At 43.5% G+C, this 18,937-nt stretch overlaps 1 protein-coding gene and 1 long non-coding RNA gene across 2 annotated transcripts in view; both read left to right on the top strand.

The window, feature by feature from the left end:
- LOC144584572 (uncharacterized) overlaps positions 1-18,937 on the top strand; it is a 113,283-nt gene that overhangs the window by 74,691 nt on the left and 19,655 nt on the right. The gene's annotated exons all lie outside the window — the stretch shown is intronic.
- Positions 6,392-18,266, top strand: LOC144584521 (uncharacterized). The gene is made up of 2 exons (XR_013538818.1): positions 6,392-6,536; positions 17,875-18,266. It is a non-coding gene; the product is annotated as an uncharacterized LOC144584521 (long non-coding RNA).

The raw sequence follows: 18,937 nt of genomic DNA on the forward strand, positions 1-18,937 counted from the left end.
TATAAACCTTGCTAACTTGGTGAAGTTTGGGTTTCAGACATCCGAATTACACGCTCACTAAAAGGGCCCCCAGGAAAGTTCCCTCCAAGCACCTAGAGACACCAAAATCACAGAAAAGTGTCTATTGGATCTCTTCTACAATCCTCCCAATTTCAGTGAAGACTGGGTTTCAGACATCCAAGTTATACACCCATAAAGTGGGTCACCCCCCAGCAAAGTGCCTTTTAGCAGCTGGCTTGGGGAAACCTCATCTCCACCAAACATGGAAATATTGTACTCATAAAGGAGAGGCATGGGAGGCTTCTCTGTAATTTTGATGTCTCTAGGTACCTGGGGGGCTGTTTTATAGCAAAACAAATCGACAAATAAAAAATTGCTAAAAAATTTCATTGATTTGTATTCATTGGGGCACTGATTCACACAAATAGCTAAATTAGCAAGTTTTGAACAAATTTGGTGATTCATTTTTGATTCATGACCATCTCTACTCCAAGCAGATGCTCCATGCAGGAATTTCCGCTCAATTATCAGAACAAAGATGATAAATCTTTTCACATCATAATAATCCAACTGATTATTATTATTATTTTTGCAGCCAAAATTTGAAAGCATTACAGTTGTTGCTTTGGTTAAATAACTAAGGGTGTGATCAGATGGGCATTCAGCTGCTGTTGGACTGCGGTGAGGATGGGTTGGCTTGCTTCTTTGGACAATCATCATATGATGTAATCGCTGGAGTGAACCAAATTGTCCCCAGAGCATTTCTATCTATACCTTCCTGGTCTCCGTAAGGGGCTTCTACTTTTTTTGGTGATGGTAGGATTGCTCTGGCTTGGTCCATTTCCTGTCTGGTTCTGAACATTGGTAATGAATGAAAAACGAGCCTTCCTTTTAAAATTTAGAAATATTGTGAAGTGGCTGAAGAAGAGAGCCACTTTGGGATATTAGCAAACTGGACAATTTTTTTTGAAGTGTGTATTATGGCAATGCAGATGTGCTGCATTTTTTTTGTTTAAAAAGTCAAATGGAAAGCTTCCTTCTAGAAGCTTAAATTTCATTTGTCTTAAATGGCAACTTAATTATTCTATGATTCTAGAGGTTGTCCGGTTTGGTTGCGGGAAGGCGGCCAGCCCTTTAAGAGAAAAAACAAACTAAAGCTTACAGGAGGAAGCTTTCAATTTGGCTTGTATTGTTTTTAAGTGATGGAGCACATCTGCACTGCCCTAATAGGCACTTGGTTTTCTTTCACTTCCCCAGCCCCTCCACAGAGCTGAGGAAGTGTTTAATCTGCCAATATCCTGAAGTGGCTTTCTTCTTAAGCCGCGTCACAATATTGGCAAATAGACAGCAGGCAGCTGAAGACCAAATAGGTGTCAGGATCTGGCCAACACTGCCCTGGCAGCAGCAGGATCAGGGCCAGCCTGACCCAGGAATGGCCTGGTGTTTGCAAGATCAGGCCCTGGCCTGTGGATCAGCTGCTGGGCCACTCATGAGGCTCACCTGGAAACCTGGAGGGAAGGCCTATATAAGGGGTGGTTCTCCCTTCCAGAACTTCCCTCAGCAGCAAAGGTATTCGGCCGTGCTCTGCCTTGCTGTTCCTGAGTCTCTGTATTCCAGTGTCCCTGTTCTTGTCTTGGCCTCTGCTTGCCTCCAGCATCTCTGCATCTGGACTCCAGTGTTCCTGCACCTGTTCTTGCCCCTACCCTTGCCTTGGTCCCTGCTTGCTACTGCCTTGTTCCAGCTCCATGCTCCTGGTCCTGCGACCTGGCTCCCAGCCCATTGGTGGGCTCCTGCCTCTGCTTGATCATGGGCAGCTACTCAGTGAGTATCTTTGGAGTTGACACTCTGCGTGGTGGCCTGGGTCCTGGTGCCCTTACCCCTGGTGAGAGGCTGCCTGGGATATCTTGGGCTTTGACAATAGGTTCCCTTGTGCTGCTTACACCACTTGGATGCAAGGATCACACCCAATGGCATTCTGGACCTCCTAGAGACCCTGTTTAGCACAACCCAGCCTGGTCCAAGTGCCCCTGTAGACAAGCTCTAAATCACCCAGCAATTAATTAATTAATTATTTAATTAATTAATACTCTGCCCATTTAGACCACGTCTACTCTGGGCAGCTTACAATAAAAATGGCATAAAAGCAATTAATAACCAGCAGTTTAAAACAACAATAATGATGTAGTTCAAGATGGGGAAAAAATAAAGATAGAAAGGTAAAGATCATGTAGGGGGTCCTGATCTACTTACTGCTCATGACTGCTTTTAATTTCAACAAGGCAGGGCACGGCTGAGTCCCCTCTCCCTGCAAACGAGGCAGGGAGACAGTTTGCACAAATGATGAAGACCTTGACAAGGGGGGGGGGGGGATAACATTCCTTGTATTGCTATTGCCAGAAGGCAAAGAATCTCACAGAGTTTCCAAATTCCTCATTGGGGTGTCTTGTTGAGTTCAGCCAGCCTAAATCAACAAGAATGAAGAATTTAGCAAGCATTTACACCTCCAGCTCAAGGCAGCATCCCAGACCTCTGTACATTGAAACTGATGGCCGGCTGATAGCTTTGCAACTGCATTCAGAGCTGTCATGACCAAGAATCCAGGTAAGGCCAGGATCCTGGTTACGGGAGCTTTGTAACTATCTTCGGCTGAAAGTGGGTACTGAGCTGCCATCCAGTTTTTCACGTGGTGCATGGAGATCTTGGATCATTCATTCATTCATTCATTCATTCATTCATTCATTCATTCATTTTGTGTACCATCCCATTAGTGTAAAACCACTACTCTGGGCTGTTTGCAATCAACGAAAACAATCAATGTGAATGAAAACAACAAAATAACAGTCAACACATTCAGTAGTGAAAATATAAAAATGAAAAAAAAAGGCACAGGTATGTACCCATAGATGGATGCTGTCAGCTGCGCAGGTTTTTCTCAGTTTAAGATTTTATTGCACACATATCTGGTCCCATTTTAGTTCTACACACAAACTCTCTGCTTTTAAGTTCTCCAAAGCAGGTTCTGTTTGTTCAACCTTTGTAGAACATGTTCTGATTCTTCAAATCAAGCATTGTTAATACAGCAAATTCTAGGGATGGGATTGGCTGCTTCTCTGGACTACAGATACCATAATCCTCCGGTTGGGGTGTTCTACCTACCTTACAGAAGCCTTGCAATTGGGAGGAAGAACGCCTTTGAGGCTTAGCTAGGCCAAATTCCCCCCCCCCCCCAAGCTTCCTGCTCAGAAAGAAAGCTCCCAGCTAGCACTGGCTCAGGAACAAGACGCTTGGACAGAGCAAAGCCTAAAAGCTTTCCAATTTAGGCTTTCCCCGCAAGTGCATCACATTTAGCTGTTTGCAAGGTGTTATAAGATAGATAGAACCTCCAGAATGCAGAGCGATGCTATTTGCTGTTCAGAAAAAAACCAAAAAAATCCCATCCTTAGCAGGTGCCAATTCCTGCTCACCCTTTTGGTAGCTCTGGGTGATGAGAAGGGACAATGGTTGTATTCAAGATGCTGAGCACCTCTTAATGGGCCGCAGCCAACTCTGGATTGCACTCATTTTAAAAAACACACCCCTCTTGCCACCAAAACACAACGTACAATATGTGTACATGGACCAGGAGGAATGGAGCGGTCGTTTCAGACAGAGAGAAAGAAAAGAAAATACCTGCCTACTGACATAATTGGTGATGGGGGCCATACTCATGCTCATTTGGACCTCTTGCTGACTGGTGAAAACTGAACAAAACCCAAGAAGGGATATACAGATTTCAAAGTTGATTCCTTCACTGCTCCCCCCCTTTTTTTCTCCTATCATTCTGCTTTGAAAAGTGATTGTTGAACCCTGCGCCTAATGATGACTAATAATTGTCTACCTTGTGTGCATCAATCGCAAAAGGCAAATCCACCCTGCAGCAAAGGGCACAGGTGTAAAAAAAAAAAAAAAACCCTGGCCGATTCCCTTCCTCTTTCATGAAGAAGTAAACGCTAACCCTCGCTGCCCGCAGGCACGGGTAAACTGAGTCTTCCAGATGTTTTAGGACTGCAACTTCCATCAGCCTTAACTGGCATAGCCAAAGTTAAGGAATGATGGGATATTGTGGCAGGCCAACAGAAAGCTGAACTCCTGCTCTGTAATGGTTAACATCCTTGCAAAACCTTAATGAATTAAATGGAACTTGACTTCCTGGTGAGCAGGCTCCAACACAGAGTTTGCTGGCAACCCTTCTACCTTATCAAAGGCTTTGCTTACCTGTGATTCTTATTGCCTACCATTTCACCTTGACACCAAAGCAGGGTGATAAACGTTTCTTTTATTGCAGGCTGACAGAGGTGAGCTGGGGAGATTTCTCAGTGATTAGCAAGTGTGAATTCCAGTAAAATATGACCACAAACAGACCACGTGCAACCACCCCAACGGCCTTTTGCATGGATTGATTTCAAGCAGATCATTTTTTTAAAAATGATGCATCTTTAGAGCCTCAGAAGTAATCAGGCTTCAAACTAACAATACCTTTAAGGGAATAAAATAAATAAAGATTTCCTTAGCTTTTTCCACAGATACCTTTGCTGTAAACTCTGCCCCAGGTTTCCAAGGCTTGCCTCTTGCTAGAAGCAGATGGTATCATTCATATTATGAGTAACGGCTCTGCTTGTGAAGATCTTCATATCTCCTTTCCCTGTGTTTTCCCTTTCCTCTGCTTTGGCTTCCTCTTTCTGCTGTTCTCTCACACAAATATTTTTAGAAAACTTACTTTTTGAACGACAGCTTCCAAAATTCCCCCCTCCCCATCTGCTCCTTGCTCCCTGTACTGGTAACATTTTGGTTCCTGCTGAGAATCCTCACCTTTATACTCATACCTTCACTCTTTTCTCACTATTATTTAGTCGTTTAGCTGTGTCCGACTCTTCGTGACCCCATGGACCAGAGCACGCTAGGCCCTCCTGTCTTCCACGGTCTCCCGGAGTTGGGTCAAATTCATGTTGGTTGCATCAATGACATTGTCCAACCACTTTCAAATGAATTTGTAAAATTATGGATGTACGGGGGGAGGAATTAAAAGGAAAACTCCTGTTCAGTGATAACAAACAGTTCAAAGTTTGTGCAGCATGGGGATCTAAACAGGATTCTTGGTAGAGATTAGTTCTTCAGAGCCTTTGGTTTATGAATATGGAATATTGTACTCCTCTATCCATCATTCAAAAAGCCAGGAAATGGCTCGATGTTGCTGCACAATATTGTCTCCACATTGCCAGCAGGAGAAAGAGGATGCCAAGCTTTACATAGCAAAGGACAGCCTGAATGTTGACAACACCAACGACCGCAGTCAAGATGGTCTGCAGGATACCCTCTTGTGCTCACTACCGTTCACAAAAGGACACCATGCAAAGGAAAATCCCAAAAGGTGACTCGTTTTTTCATCAGTTAACCATGTTTTACCCAACATAAAACAATTGTCAAGTCTGTGTTTCAATACGTGTGAATGGTAGTGAGTACGAGAAGGTATCTTGTAGACCATCTTGACTGCTGTTTACTACATTGGTGCCAAATTTGGTGCTTATCTGAGGTCCAGTTTTAAAGTTCAGGTTTTTTGGTTGGGGTCCTCCCATTTTTACAGGTGACTTATGGAATGCTTATTTTCTCTGTTGTGCAATATCTATTGCTGCACTCTTATGCAGAATGAATATGAGAACCACCATCCTTAAGTTAGGACCTTTCCTCTCCTGGCTTGTACAAGCAGCTGGGCAGGACTGAACAGAGTGAGTATAGGAACGACGAATGCCTCCTTGCAGCAAGGCATGGTTCCAACTGTCGTTTGACAAAGCCCTCCTTGAATGCCACCACATAGCTAAACCTGGGCCATTCTCTTTGCAGAAATGGCTTTGGTATCTGGCTGCAGACCCAGAATTTGATTCCACACTGCACATCCTAGGACAAGAGCCAGCCTGTGTGGCTTTGGGCAAGTCACACAGCGCCAGGGTGCCCCCAGAAGAAGGGAAGGGTGAATTATTTCTGTGTCTCCTGTACTTAGAAAACCCTGGAAAGGGTTGCCATAAGTTGGAATTGACTTGATGGCATGCAATTATTATTAAAACACCAACAATTGCTGAACCATGTGTATGCTTAAATCTATGCAGACAGTAATTTGGAATAGGATTTTAATTTTGGGGCAAAGGGCTTGCTATGTTTCATGGGAAGCCACCGGTGTTGAGAAGCAACAGGGGAGACTTTTTTGCCAGCTCAGAGAATTTAGGCAATAAAATTATTCAGTGACGTGAATGGAGGTGGGTGGACAAGAAAGACAGGATACTGCGAAGAGGTTGAAGGGACAGGCCCTTGCAACATCCCAAGGGTGATGTCACAGAGGAAGGGGCAGCCTGAGGTGGTCTGTGGTCTGCATGATTCCCATCCTTGATTTAGGAGAAGACAACGAGATGGGGCGCGGCTCATGAGAGGGGTGCCATGTGATAAAAAGTCTATGAGAAGCAAATGATGTTGGCCCCTGCAGCTTGGATAAGTGCCAAGGAATCAAGGTAAGTCTAGGTCCTCTCTGCTTCCATCTGTAGGACATGGACATAGATTCTTTAGCAACAGGCTGCAGGGCTGTGGCCCAGCATCAACCCTAACATCCTTGTGCCTTGGGAAGAATCCGTGCTGTACATTTGATGGGCAGGCCAGCCCTTCAGTTTCCTTGCAAGACACTCCATATGGAGAAACCTTGGCCTTCATTCTACTCAAGCACTAGACAGCTACAGGAAACCCATTAAGCTCAAGGTGTCACATTTTCTCTAAGGGCAGCCCCACACCTTTGGTGCCAAATTCTATTTGACATTTAATTTAAAAATCCGTGTAATGCAACAGCTCCAACCGGTCGTGGCAGGAGTATTCCATTTGGCTATTTTTTTTAATATATATATATATTTTTAAAAAGGAAACATGGCTCTCTATTTGCTTTCATTTCCTTCGCCCTCGAGAGCCAAGTTTATCTGGAAGTGAGAACCACTTTGGGGCATTTTTTTCCCTTCTCTCTCCCCCTCGTTGTTGTTAGCACAGCATCAGCGAAGCCAGGTTTGGCCTCCGTTAACGTTTCAGGTGTCCTTAATTAAATAAAATAATGTGCGGGAAGTGTGTGCCAGTGGGGGGGAAAAAAGCCAAAGAAATTTGGGTTCTTTCAGCTGAATAAAACCAAAATTAAACCTCTGATTCCTGGCTCAAGTTGGCCTATTCAGCAGGTGTAATGTGGAAAAGAGAGAGGGGCTTTATAGGCTGTCGACCCATGCGCTGCACATTTGGGTACATAGCCCAGTCCTGAGCAAACAACAATCCTGCTGCTGTTGTTTTATGCAATTTTTGTGGTGTCACCGTGTAGGTTTTCTGAGCATGGAAAAGTTAGTTTTTTTACACAGATCCCAGGATGTTGGCTATGATGGCAGGAGAGTTCTGTGGCCTCCAAAAGTAACATTTTGCAAAAGATTTATAGCTGTGCCTAAGCAATGGCGTGGAAGAGGAATGACCTCCTGTTGTTGGGATGACTCTGATGGTTCTAGAAGCTGGCACTCTTGGTCAGCCTCTCCAACCTGGCATCATCCAGCTGGTTTCAACCATGACGCCTATAATCCCAAACCAGTTTCCTCAACATCTGGATGGTCATGGTGGGGGAACCTCCTGTAGGTTCTTCTTCGCCTTCTTCTCCTTCTTCTCCTTCTCCTTCTTCTTGAAAAGCACATTTAAAGCAACAAAACCTCCTTTCCCCTCCCCACCACCCTTGGAAGATTGATGGAGATCATTTTGTTTCTAAATGTCACACTTGTCTTGCCGGGAAATGGTGTTAATTTCCTTAACCGAGGTGAAAATATGTTTCAAAGGAGAAGGAGCCAGCTGCTTCTTATATAACATTTGGAAAGGCAGCAAACACAGGCAGCTCCTGAATAAGGCCTTCAGGTCCTCGGCCACATGCTTTCCTTGCCATTGTTTGTTTGATTCTTAGCCACCCCACCCAATTGGCTTTATTCATTTATTTGTTTTTACATATACATCCTGGTATTCTCTCCATCCCTGGAGAGCACAGATATTTTTAAAAAACAAATATGCAGGGGAAAAACAACCACAACGTTGAAAGGATATAAAGTTTGCCTAGTAATAAAAAGCAAACTTGTATTCAGTCATCAGCAAATATGTCTTCTTCATGCTGTCCCCATATGCCCAAAGTCCTGTTGGAGGAGGAAAAATATCCAGCGATCTTCTGAAGGTCGGTGTGAGACAATTAGACCACCAGCTCTCCCTTACTTGTTGTCACTCTCCTCATGGGCTATCAAGTTGGGTCCTATGCATTTGTTGTTGTTGTTTAGTCGTTTAGCTATGTCCAACTCTTTGTGACCCCATGGACCAGAGCACACAAGGCCCTCCTGTCTTCCACTGCCTCTCGGAATTGGGTCAAATTCATGCTGGTCGCTTGGACGACCCTGTCCAACCATCTCGTCCTCTGTCATCCCCTTCTCCTCCTGCCCTCACACTTTCCCAACATCAGGGTCTTTTCCAGGGAGTCTTCTCTTCTCATCAGATGACGGAAGTATTGGAGCCTCAGCTTCAGGATCTGTCCTTCCTACGCATTAAGGACTTTCAAAAATTCCTATCATTAATAGCTCAGTTCAGGTCTTTCAAAGGTTTCTTCCTTGCTTGAGGTCCAGGAAGAACAAGTCCGGCATGTTTTTTTTTAGGGAAGGAAGTGATCAAAGCTGGAACCATGATGGAGGACCCTTTGCACGTTAAGGCCTGCTTGGATAGCACAGTGAATTCGGCGAGCCAGAGGTTGGGAGTTCAATTCCTCACTGTGCCTGCCGCGAGAAGAGCCAGCCTGTGTTTCCTTGGGCAATCTGCATGGCCCCAGGGCACCCCTGGAAGAAGCACACAGGGGTACTCTGTGCCTAAAAAACCCTGGAAATAGTTGTCATAAATCAGAACTGACTTCATGGCACATAATGATCATTATTAATTAACATGAAGCAATAGTTAAAAACATTCAAGCTGAGATGGGAAATGTTGTTACAACTCCCAGAGTCCCACCTCTGCTGTGACTCCATGCTGTGGATTTCTTGCTTCCTCGGGGGGGATGGACTTAACGACCCTTAGAGTCATTTCCAGCTGTACAGTTTTATGAGTCTGTTACCACCAGCTGGGATGCTCTGGGTGACTAAACCCAAAACAGTAATGGCATTTCAACCGGGGTAGAATTCAACAGCATTTGCAAGCCAGTTTTCCAGGATGAATCTATTCGTACCATCAGCAACGTTTTCAGTGATTTGCAAACATTTGCCATCTCAGCCTCACAACACAACCCCTTGGATTCTTCTTCTTAAAAATATTTTATTTACTTGGTAGCTTGTGAAAGTTTGAGGCTGGGGGTGTCCTGGCCCTGGCTGTGAATGTTACCTTTAAAAATGTCTGTAACGTTGTTCTGATTGCGCAAGTAATTAGTAGAGATAGGCACGAACCAGAAAATCAGTGGTTCATGATGGTTTGTGGTTAGCTACGAACCACAAACCATTACAAACCCCCTGAAAAATAAATGGGTTTGTAGTTCAGCCCAATTCATTGTTTTTTCTAGTTCAGGGCTGTTCGTGCCCATCTCTAGTAATTCGTTTTGCTGCCCACCATTAGTTTACAGTGCCATAGACCTCAACTGATCAGGAAAGTACTCTCTGGTTCCCTCTACTGGCTAATTTTGATACTGCACCGTGAAATGTTTTTACAAATTGGAAAGACAGAACCAGCCAATACTCTCTCATTACAGGGAACTGAAAACGTGCCTTTTTAAAAGTGTTGAAGTGACCTTAAAAGGTGAATTTTATGCCTAAAAACTTTTTGAGTACTAGTCACTTTAATAATTACCCCCTCCCCCCAAAGCTAATTACTTCTATGCTCTGTTGGTGAATGTGGTGCCTGTGCAATTTGGATGGAAGTTACAAGTTTTGGGATACTTGCTTTCTAGCCGCCTAGAGTGGACGAGTCACCCAGATAGGCAGGGTATAAATCAAATCAATTAATTAATTAATCAATCAATCAATCAATCAATCAATCAATCAATCAATCAATCAATAAATAAATAAATAATTGTATGATCTGTGCAGAAATTGCATGGTGACTTTAACATTTCTAACACAAATAAGAGAATGTGGAATTCACTTTCCCCCTCTAATTAGCAAATCTAAAGAGCATTCAGAATTTCAGATTCATTCAGAGGGTTGCAAATTTACAAATCAATTTTCATTCTTGCTCTCTGTTAGCAAAAATACGAAATATCCTTACAATGGTAAGAAGATTACTTAACAATTCCAAGGGTTACTTCCAGGATTCCACCCTCCCAAGAACCACCTCAGTCTTCTTTGGCCATGTAGTGCTATGAAAATGTTGTGGGACACCATTAGCTTGGTCTCTTCCATCTTAGGCTCTTATTCACTTGCTCACACCATTTCCCTCTAGACTTCTATGTCACAGGATTCCAGCCTCCTAGTCCCTATTTATTTACAGTAGGACCCGTGTATCCGCTGGATTGGTATCTGCAATTTCATTTATCCTCCAGCTAAAATTATTAAAAGAAAAAATGTGCATTTCTATTATGTACTTACCAGAACTGGCCACTAGACAGAGCAAAATACCATGCTATGTATAAAGTTCACAATTATCCACGGATTTCAGTATCTGCAGTGTGGGCTTGAAACTGGTCCCCTATGGCTGAGGGGGTCCTACTGTAGGTATGCATTGGTGTGTTCTTTTCTTCCAAAGCACTCAAGAGCCATCTCTCTCCTCCTCCTCCCCTCCTGATCTGAACAACTTTGCGGGGGAGGGCTGCCAGAAAGCAAGAGACTGGACTAAGTTCTCTAGTAAACTTCAGGGCTCTCTTGGGATTTGAAACTGGATCCCCCAAGCTTCCATCCAACAATCTAACTGCTAGGTTACACAGCCACTCTGACTGTTTCCTAATGCAGCCCATAGCCAAGTGTTACAACAGAAAGAACTATGCTCTGTCCATCTCTGAGCATGCAGGCAAAATCGAGATACAATCATTACAAAGTTGTCTAGCTGCTCCAGCGTCTCTGATCAGAGATGCTGATCATCACCCTTATCAGGATGAAGCTCAGCTTCATCATCACAGCTGTCCATTCACCAGCCTAACCCAAACATGGGATGATAATAAAATGAAGGCAGGACAATTAGCAAGGTGTAATTTGCCCTTTAGCAACACATCCGTGTTCTTTTCCAGGTCCTGTACTTAATGCTGGGGCACGTATCGCCAATAACATCCACATTATCACACTTTCTAAGTTAATGGGCCATAGGGATGATGGCATCCTCAGCAGCTGATGCAGCAAAGTGATCGTTTCTCATTACGCCTTTATCCCCTTCCAATTCTTCTTTATTTATTTTTTTTCCAGATAATGAAGGGCCACTCCGATCCCCGCGGATATTATTTTGCAAGCCTAGCTTTCATTACGGAAGCTTAATATATCACTGTTTGAACCTAATGAGTGTAATGGCTGGTGGATAGTTCTTTTAATCCTGCACATAATATAAAAAAACCTGACTATTCTTGGGCTATTCTTATTCTTTTCGAAACAAAGCCTGTGTTCCACTCTAGTTTCTTGGTCTTTCTCTCTATCAAAGCAACCTTTTTGCCTTCCCCCATTCAGAAGTTAGAATGATCATAAACATCTCTTGCCGTGTTCCAACAGATTGACCAGTGACTTGAGATTGACCTAGATAAGGCAGGCAATTGCTGCCGTGTCCATCTGTTGCCGTGTATTTATATGAGGCATGTGCACCGTCTTTGAACAAAAGTGCAACGCAAGACCCAACCAAGGGCATTTTGTGCAATCCCAGAGTGACTACGGGGTGGGCCAAGGAGCTGCTGTTCACCACCAGCATGGGGCAACAGTTCCACAAATCCTCCGTATCCCATCTGCCACCCAATGGCTTGAAAAAAAATGGCCATTGACTGGAATTGAGGAGAGAGGCTCCAGTACTTTGGCCATCTCATGAGAAGAAAAGACTCCTTGGAAAAAACCTTGATGTTAGGAAAGTGTGACGGCAAGAGGAGACGGGGACGACCGAGGATGAGATGGCTGGACAGTGTCTGCGAAGTAACCAACATGAATTTGACCCAACTCCGGGAGGCAGTGGAAGACAGGAGGGCCTGGCGTGCTCTGGTCCATGGGGTCACGAAGAGTCGGACATGACTAAACGACGAGGAGAGAGGAGCTCTCGAGTAAATGTAGTAGACTTTGGAAGAGGTAGCTGGGTTAGTCTGTGCAAACGTATCAGGCAAAATCCAAAGAAAAAGGGGAGAAAAAGATAAGACAAAAGGTGCAACATGTTTTTGTTTCCTTAGATTTTGTCTCTTTGGTTTTGTTTCTTTGGATTTTGCCTGATCCCCTTGTGGTAGACTTCGTTGCTGCTATGAAGGGACAGCTGAAACCTCCAAAAAAAGCCCAAGATCACCCCCCAGACCCTTTCAGCAATTCCCACTTGCTCTTCTGTGCAGCCCTCGTGGGTCCAAGAAAAATTGATATTTTCCCCCTTCCTTCCGGTTAGACGGAGGGATTTGTCAGTCTCGTTCTGAGAAAACTTGGCCTTCGCATAGGCTGTTTTTTTCTGCATTCAGTGAAGTATTGCACTCATCAGGCACCATATAAAAAATAATAAACATGTGACCTAGATAGCGCTGGATGTACTTTGCATATAATGAGTCTTGGGACGGTTTTACAGAAAAAGCCCAGCACCACTTTCAAAGGAAAAGAAGAAGAAGCTTATCATTCCTTATTCTGCTTTGGGCGATTAGAAGTTTGACACCAATTAATTTTGCAATCGTGCTAAAATTATGAAAACCATGACTCCGTCCCCCCAAAGCACTTCTGGCATTCTGTCTCTCATGGAGCAAAATCTTCCTGAGTCCTAGAGACCATTGAAAGGCTCCTAGATAAATAAAGCTATCGCTATCGCTATCGCTATCGCTATCGCTATCGCTATTATTATTATTATTATTATTATTATTATTATTATCATTATCATTATCATTATCATTATCATTATCATTATCATTATCATCATCATCATCATCATCATCATCATCATCATCATCATCATCATCAGTATTATTATTTTTCTCTCAGGCTTCTTCGTCCATTATTTTCCCGCTGGCCATTTCCCTCCCTTTCTCTCCCGGCAGCTGTCCTGCCTTGTACTGAAATAAAACTCGAGTCAGCTTATGTTAACATGACGCGTCTCGTTCCTGCCCTTGCCGGCTTGCTCCCATAAGCACCAGCTGCATTGCATTAACTGGGTGATTAGCCCTTATTTGAGCGCCGCAGGAGTGAGGTAAAATGGAAGAACAGAATATCGCTTCGCCATTAGGGAAGGGGATCCAGGGACTTCCCAGTGAGGAAATTGTTTGTATACATGTGTTCTTAGTTAGATTGTTTCCTTCCCATTGGCGGGTGGTTCTCCCCTTCGTGTCAGGAAGGTCAGAGAGAATACATATATACGCCTGGTGAATAAATAATAGCATGAGAATCACATCGCACCTCTTTAAAAAGTAGCCTCCGCTATCCGGTTCATAGCGCAGCTGCATTTCCCACAGTGAGGAACCGTTGAGAGCAGTTATGACTCACATCGGCCTTTGCGGTGGGTGTTCTCCCCTCTCAAGAAAAGGTGCAACAGGAATCCGGGAGCCATTGAATGAATGCTTTGGTCAGGTCTATGTAAATCTCTTATGTGTTATATCCTGCTTTTCCCAGTAATTAGTTGCAAATAATGTAATTAGCTGTAACTTTGGGGGGCACTGAAGTTAGCAGTTACAAAGTTACATTCTAAGTGTAATAAGTAATCCCTAGATTACTTTGGTGTAAGTACTGACAACTAATTACTTTCAAAAATTATATTTAAAAGATTTAAAGTCATGTATAAAGGAATTCAATGGGGCTTTCAGATTTATGCCATATTCTTAACCCTCTTAAATGGCATGGGAGACATTATTTGATTTTCTATTCACAGCATTTTTATAAATATTTCCATGGTGCGGTATCAGACCTCCCCACTAGGGGGAACCAGATAGCAACTACCAGAGACATTTGCTGTGTTTTTCTAGCATGTTGGAGAAGATAGTGCAACACATTCATAACAAGTTATGCCATGAATTGCTTTGTAGAGTTTTGGCAACAATAACAGAAATCTGGCTGCCAACAAAATAGTGAGCAATGCAACATGCTTCCCTGTAAAAAAGTATTATTCAAATGCCTTTCTCTTCAATCAGTTCAAGGCAGTTTATGTGGTGCTCCTTCTCCTTTTATCCCCACAACAGGTCTGGGAGGCAAGTCAGAGATAGAGAGAGAGAGAGAATGCTGGCCCGAGGGAAATAGAACATGAATTTCTTGAGTTTCAAATCAATTGCCATTCTTAACAACTAGCCCCCATTGGCTCCTCTGTTGAGGCCACATGGGGGAACACCCAAAACCCATTCCCCTCCTAAAAAGTCCAATTTTTCTCTCAGAGCTCTTATTCCTCTTTCTTAAACAACCATACCTTTTGTACGAATCTGACTAAGGAGTTCTTCACTTAGTTTTCCCCATCTCAGAGCAAACTGGATTCAAAGAGAGGGGCCATTGCTCATTATACCCCTAACCTTTCTCCCTGCGTGGTAGTTGCTAAGGGCCAATTGACTTTCTGCCGTGATGTCCCTGAAGTGTTACCAGGATTATTTACAAAGATTTTGGGCTACAACTGTCAGAAACCTCTGGCCTGGGAGTTTAATCCAGAAAATTAATGTCCCCAAGCTCTGTTTACCTCTTCCCTCACAAAAACATTGTCGTAAAGCAGATTTGTCATAATGCGGGGTAATCGTTAAGCGGGGCACAACTGTAAATGTCTGGTGTCAGCCTTTTCTATTCAGCAGAAAGCCATCTTCCTTCCTTCCACCAGTAAATTGCTGCCCCAGTGCTGCACTGCAAGAGATCTTATCAAATGAACTGGAAAAAAAACAATCAGTTAACAGCAGCCTCTCTCAATATCCTTGTTCTGTGAACCAAATGCTCTTCTGGCTTGAATCAGAAATCTCAATTTCGCTGGAATCACCTGGCTAACCGGCTGCATCTGCCTCAAGAGTGATGCTGTTCTTATTATGTTCTGCCACGAAGTTGCTTCTGACTTAGGATGACTCTATTTATTAACGACCTTCAGAATGTCCTGGCCTTAATAACCTTGCTCAGGTCTTACACACTAAAGGGCATGACTTCTTTTATTTACTCAGTCTACCCGTGGTCCATCTTCTCTTTTTCTACTGCCTTCCACTTTCCCCAGTGTTACTGTCTTTTCCAGCGAGTCTTGTCTTCCTTCAGGTATTAATGATCATTAGCAAAAGAGAATTGACAATTCCAACAGTAATGGGTGAAGACGAACTTCCGATAGGAGGTTACTAGGCAACAATGGGTGCGGAAGGAATCTCAACCCCACTGTACATTTTTTATGAATAAGGAAGACTTGAACCAGATTAATTGTGTGTCTGCTGAGCCACCGATTGTGGATGGACAGTGTCCCTCATCTCTCTACTTTGTGTTCTTGACCTTCAGTCATACTTGGACTGGACAGCTTTCAAATGGAGGACATCTCTGAAAAAAACAGCTCTTGAAATAGGGAGGTTTTCTCGGTGGAAACGGACACATGCCCAACCTTACTGAAAATCCAGGACTCGCGTAGTATCGTGCTAACAGCCCAAGCTACAAAGCCAACCCACCAACTGCTTTCTTACAAGCAGCTACTCAGGGCAAATGAGGTGGCAGGTGGCCTCCAGGAGCTGGTCTGCATAACCTCGCAGCCCTGTCCTATCTCAGAGTCAAGATTTTGGGATGATTATAATTTCAGCCACCAAAAGATTTCAAGTCACAAAAGAACGGGGCCCTTTCAGACCAGATTCTTTCAGCCAGTCAGGCACGTTGATCGTTTCCCTTCCTTGGAGAGGAGATTAGGATGTGGCATAAGTCAGCATCTCTCCTAATCTGCCCCCTGTCTGACTGCTTTCTGGCTCTGTTGCTGGCAGATCCTAAGAGACAGAGCAGTTCTGCTGACAGATCCCTCTGCTGGCAGATTTCAGAGAGCACTAGAAGCAAATGGTTTTGCTGGCTGACCAGCATTTCTGTGATCATATGTGCATTCCTATTGTCCAGAGGCTTCTGTCTATACTCCCAATCTGCTATGGCCTGTGCATCTTTGGGTTAGCACTGCACTATAAGTGTATAAGACCCACAGATGCTATTTCTTAGAGATAACTGATGTCAATGTCACACGCAACATCAAGGGTACCTTCACCTGTTCTTCTGCCAATGCTATCTGTGCCATTTTTTTGCCAACCATGCCCCTCTGCCATCTACATAGGACAAACAGGACAGTCTCTGTGCAAAAGAATTAAGGGACACAAATCAGACATCAGGAATGGCAATACACAGAAGCCTATTTCAAATCATTTTAATTTACTTGGACACTCTGCATAAGTTGCCACATTCTGGAAAAGAGAAATTACAGGGCAAGAATCCAGAGAGAGAGACAGCTGAGATAAAATATGTACATGTGTTTAAAACCCATCTCAGTGGACTCAATATAAGCCAAGGATTCTTAGGTCATTATAAAATGTAAAGCATTTTGTAGTATCATTTATAACTTCTTCCTAAGATATTGGAGGGGGGAAGCAAGTAAGAGCAAAACGAGACCTTCATGTAATGATTCTGGGAGGTTTTAGAAATGGATAGAAAAAGGAATGAAGGCTGATTCTTTGGCCTTGACAGCTCTTGACAGCCTGCCTTTACAAAGTGCTGGGGGATTTGCAAAGTATCCGAGTGCTGGATTTCTGCCCCTCCTTTCTCCATTCTCTGTTTCACTAATTAGCAGGCCCATGTGGTTTCACGTTATGGGGTTGTCACACATGGAATGTTCTGACTGACACATGATCTGCTGGGAGAGAATAAGAGAGAGAGAAAGAAAGGTATATGAAAGTCTGCTCTCATGCTTGGGAAGATGTGTACACTTGTGGCTTGCAGTGGAATCTTCTCTCTTTGGGTCTTAAGAAAGACGAATTCAGCCTGATGGTGAATCCTCATAAGACTGGTACACAGCTGTAGAAATGGACAGGCAGTAATGGGATGAACAAATGGGGAGACATCCTAGACTGGAATGAGAGGCAGACCAGCTCTTGCTCTGCCTGACTGTTAGTTTGTGCCCTTCTGCACCCAGGAGGCAGTGGTTAGAATTACAGTGGTGCCTCGCTTAACAATTGCCTCGTTAAATGACGAAACCACTATACGATGACAATGTTTTAATAGGCAAAATTCGCTTCATGATGATCGGTTCCCTGCTTCGGGAACCGATTTTTCGCTAGACAATGTTTTTAAAACAGCTGATCGGCAGCTTCAAAATGGCCGCCCGCTGTGTAAAATGGCTCACCGCTGTGTTTTAGGAAGGATTCATCACTTTACAGGCATCTATGGAGGATCTTCGCTCAATGGTGAGTTTTCAGCCCATTGGAATGCATTGAACAGGTTTTCAATGCGTTTCAATGAGATTTTTTATTTTGCTTAACGAGGATTTCTCTCTACAGTGATTTCGCTGGAACGGATTATCCTCGTTAAGCGAGGCACCACTATATGTGGCACATGAACTGCACGTAGCCAACTATCCACAGAACATCCCATCATTAAAAAAACAACCCAATACAAAAATGGACTATCACATTTCCAGGAGCAAAAAATGTTTTAATTGTATTCTTTGTCACATGTTTTGGTTTGTGACAGTTTGGTGGCCATGTGCTTTTGAGGATTATTTGGTGTGTTACAGGGAGAGCACGGTAAGCTGCTGCTGCTGAAGTTGGGACTACGGGTGAAAACGCACCACTCCACAGAGTGGCATCAAGGAGAGCCACTTCTGAACGTCGGGAATGCATTTATTCATAGTGTGGGGAGAAAGGGGATAATTAGATTTAGATACTGAGACTGCCAAGATCAAGATTCTGTGTCTACCTCCCTGCCGACAGTGGAGAACCAAGAAGAAGCAGCAAGTGACCTCAGAGAAAGAAGGAAGAACGCCTAAGAGTGTCAGTCCGCATTCAGGTTCTGCACCATTTTTGGACAAATATGCAGACCAAATCAGGGCCATTCATACAGTCCTGTGCTGACTGTGGGGCAGAACATGTAGCCCCGGTTGACCCCTAGGATGGAGTGGCACTCAACATAGATTCCTTATATTGTACCTATCTGCCTCTTTTTCACCTCCCTTTGGTAGTGCAGGCATGTTTGCGTGCTAGGAAGTGTAGTGTTATGCATTTTGCCTACCTTTGAATGAGAAAGTAGGGCTAAGATTTGGGAGATTCTGACTAAGCCTTGGAAGTCGATGAACCTCAGGCAACCATTCTCTTTCAGACTGGCCTACCTCAAAGGGAAGTTGTGACACATAAGCTGGAGAAGTGGAGAGTCATGTATAGGACCTTGATCTAATGAAGGATAGCTGATAAATATCAACAAATGTCACTAATAAACAAATCGGGCAAAACCCACAGAAACAAAACAAAAGACAAAACGTGTGACACCTTAAAAACGAATTATTATATTCTACCGCAAGCTTTCATGGACAAGCCCACTTCATCAGACATGTGTGTGTGTGAGGGGGAACTAACATGGCCACCTCTTCTAAAACTAATAAACTAGAGGTGATGGGTTACAGGTTCAAAGTAAGTACTGAAACTGATGATACAACAAATGTGTGGTTTCTTTAATTTTCAGACTTCCACCATATCCCTACTGAATATTCTTAATATACATATAAATATAGATCAGGACTAATGCATGAATGCTGTTATTAATATATATGTAAACATTGGTAGCTGGATAGCTCAATGAGTTAA

Source organism: Pogona vitticeps, chromosome 12 (genome assembly GCF_051106095.1).
Source record: "Pogona vitticeps strain Pit_001003342236 chromosome 12, PviZW2.1, whole genome shotgun sequence".
Taxonomy (NCBI): Eukaryota; Metazoa; Chordata; class Lepidosauria; order Squamata; family Agamidae; genus Pogona; species Pogona vitticeps.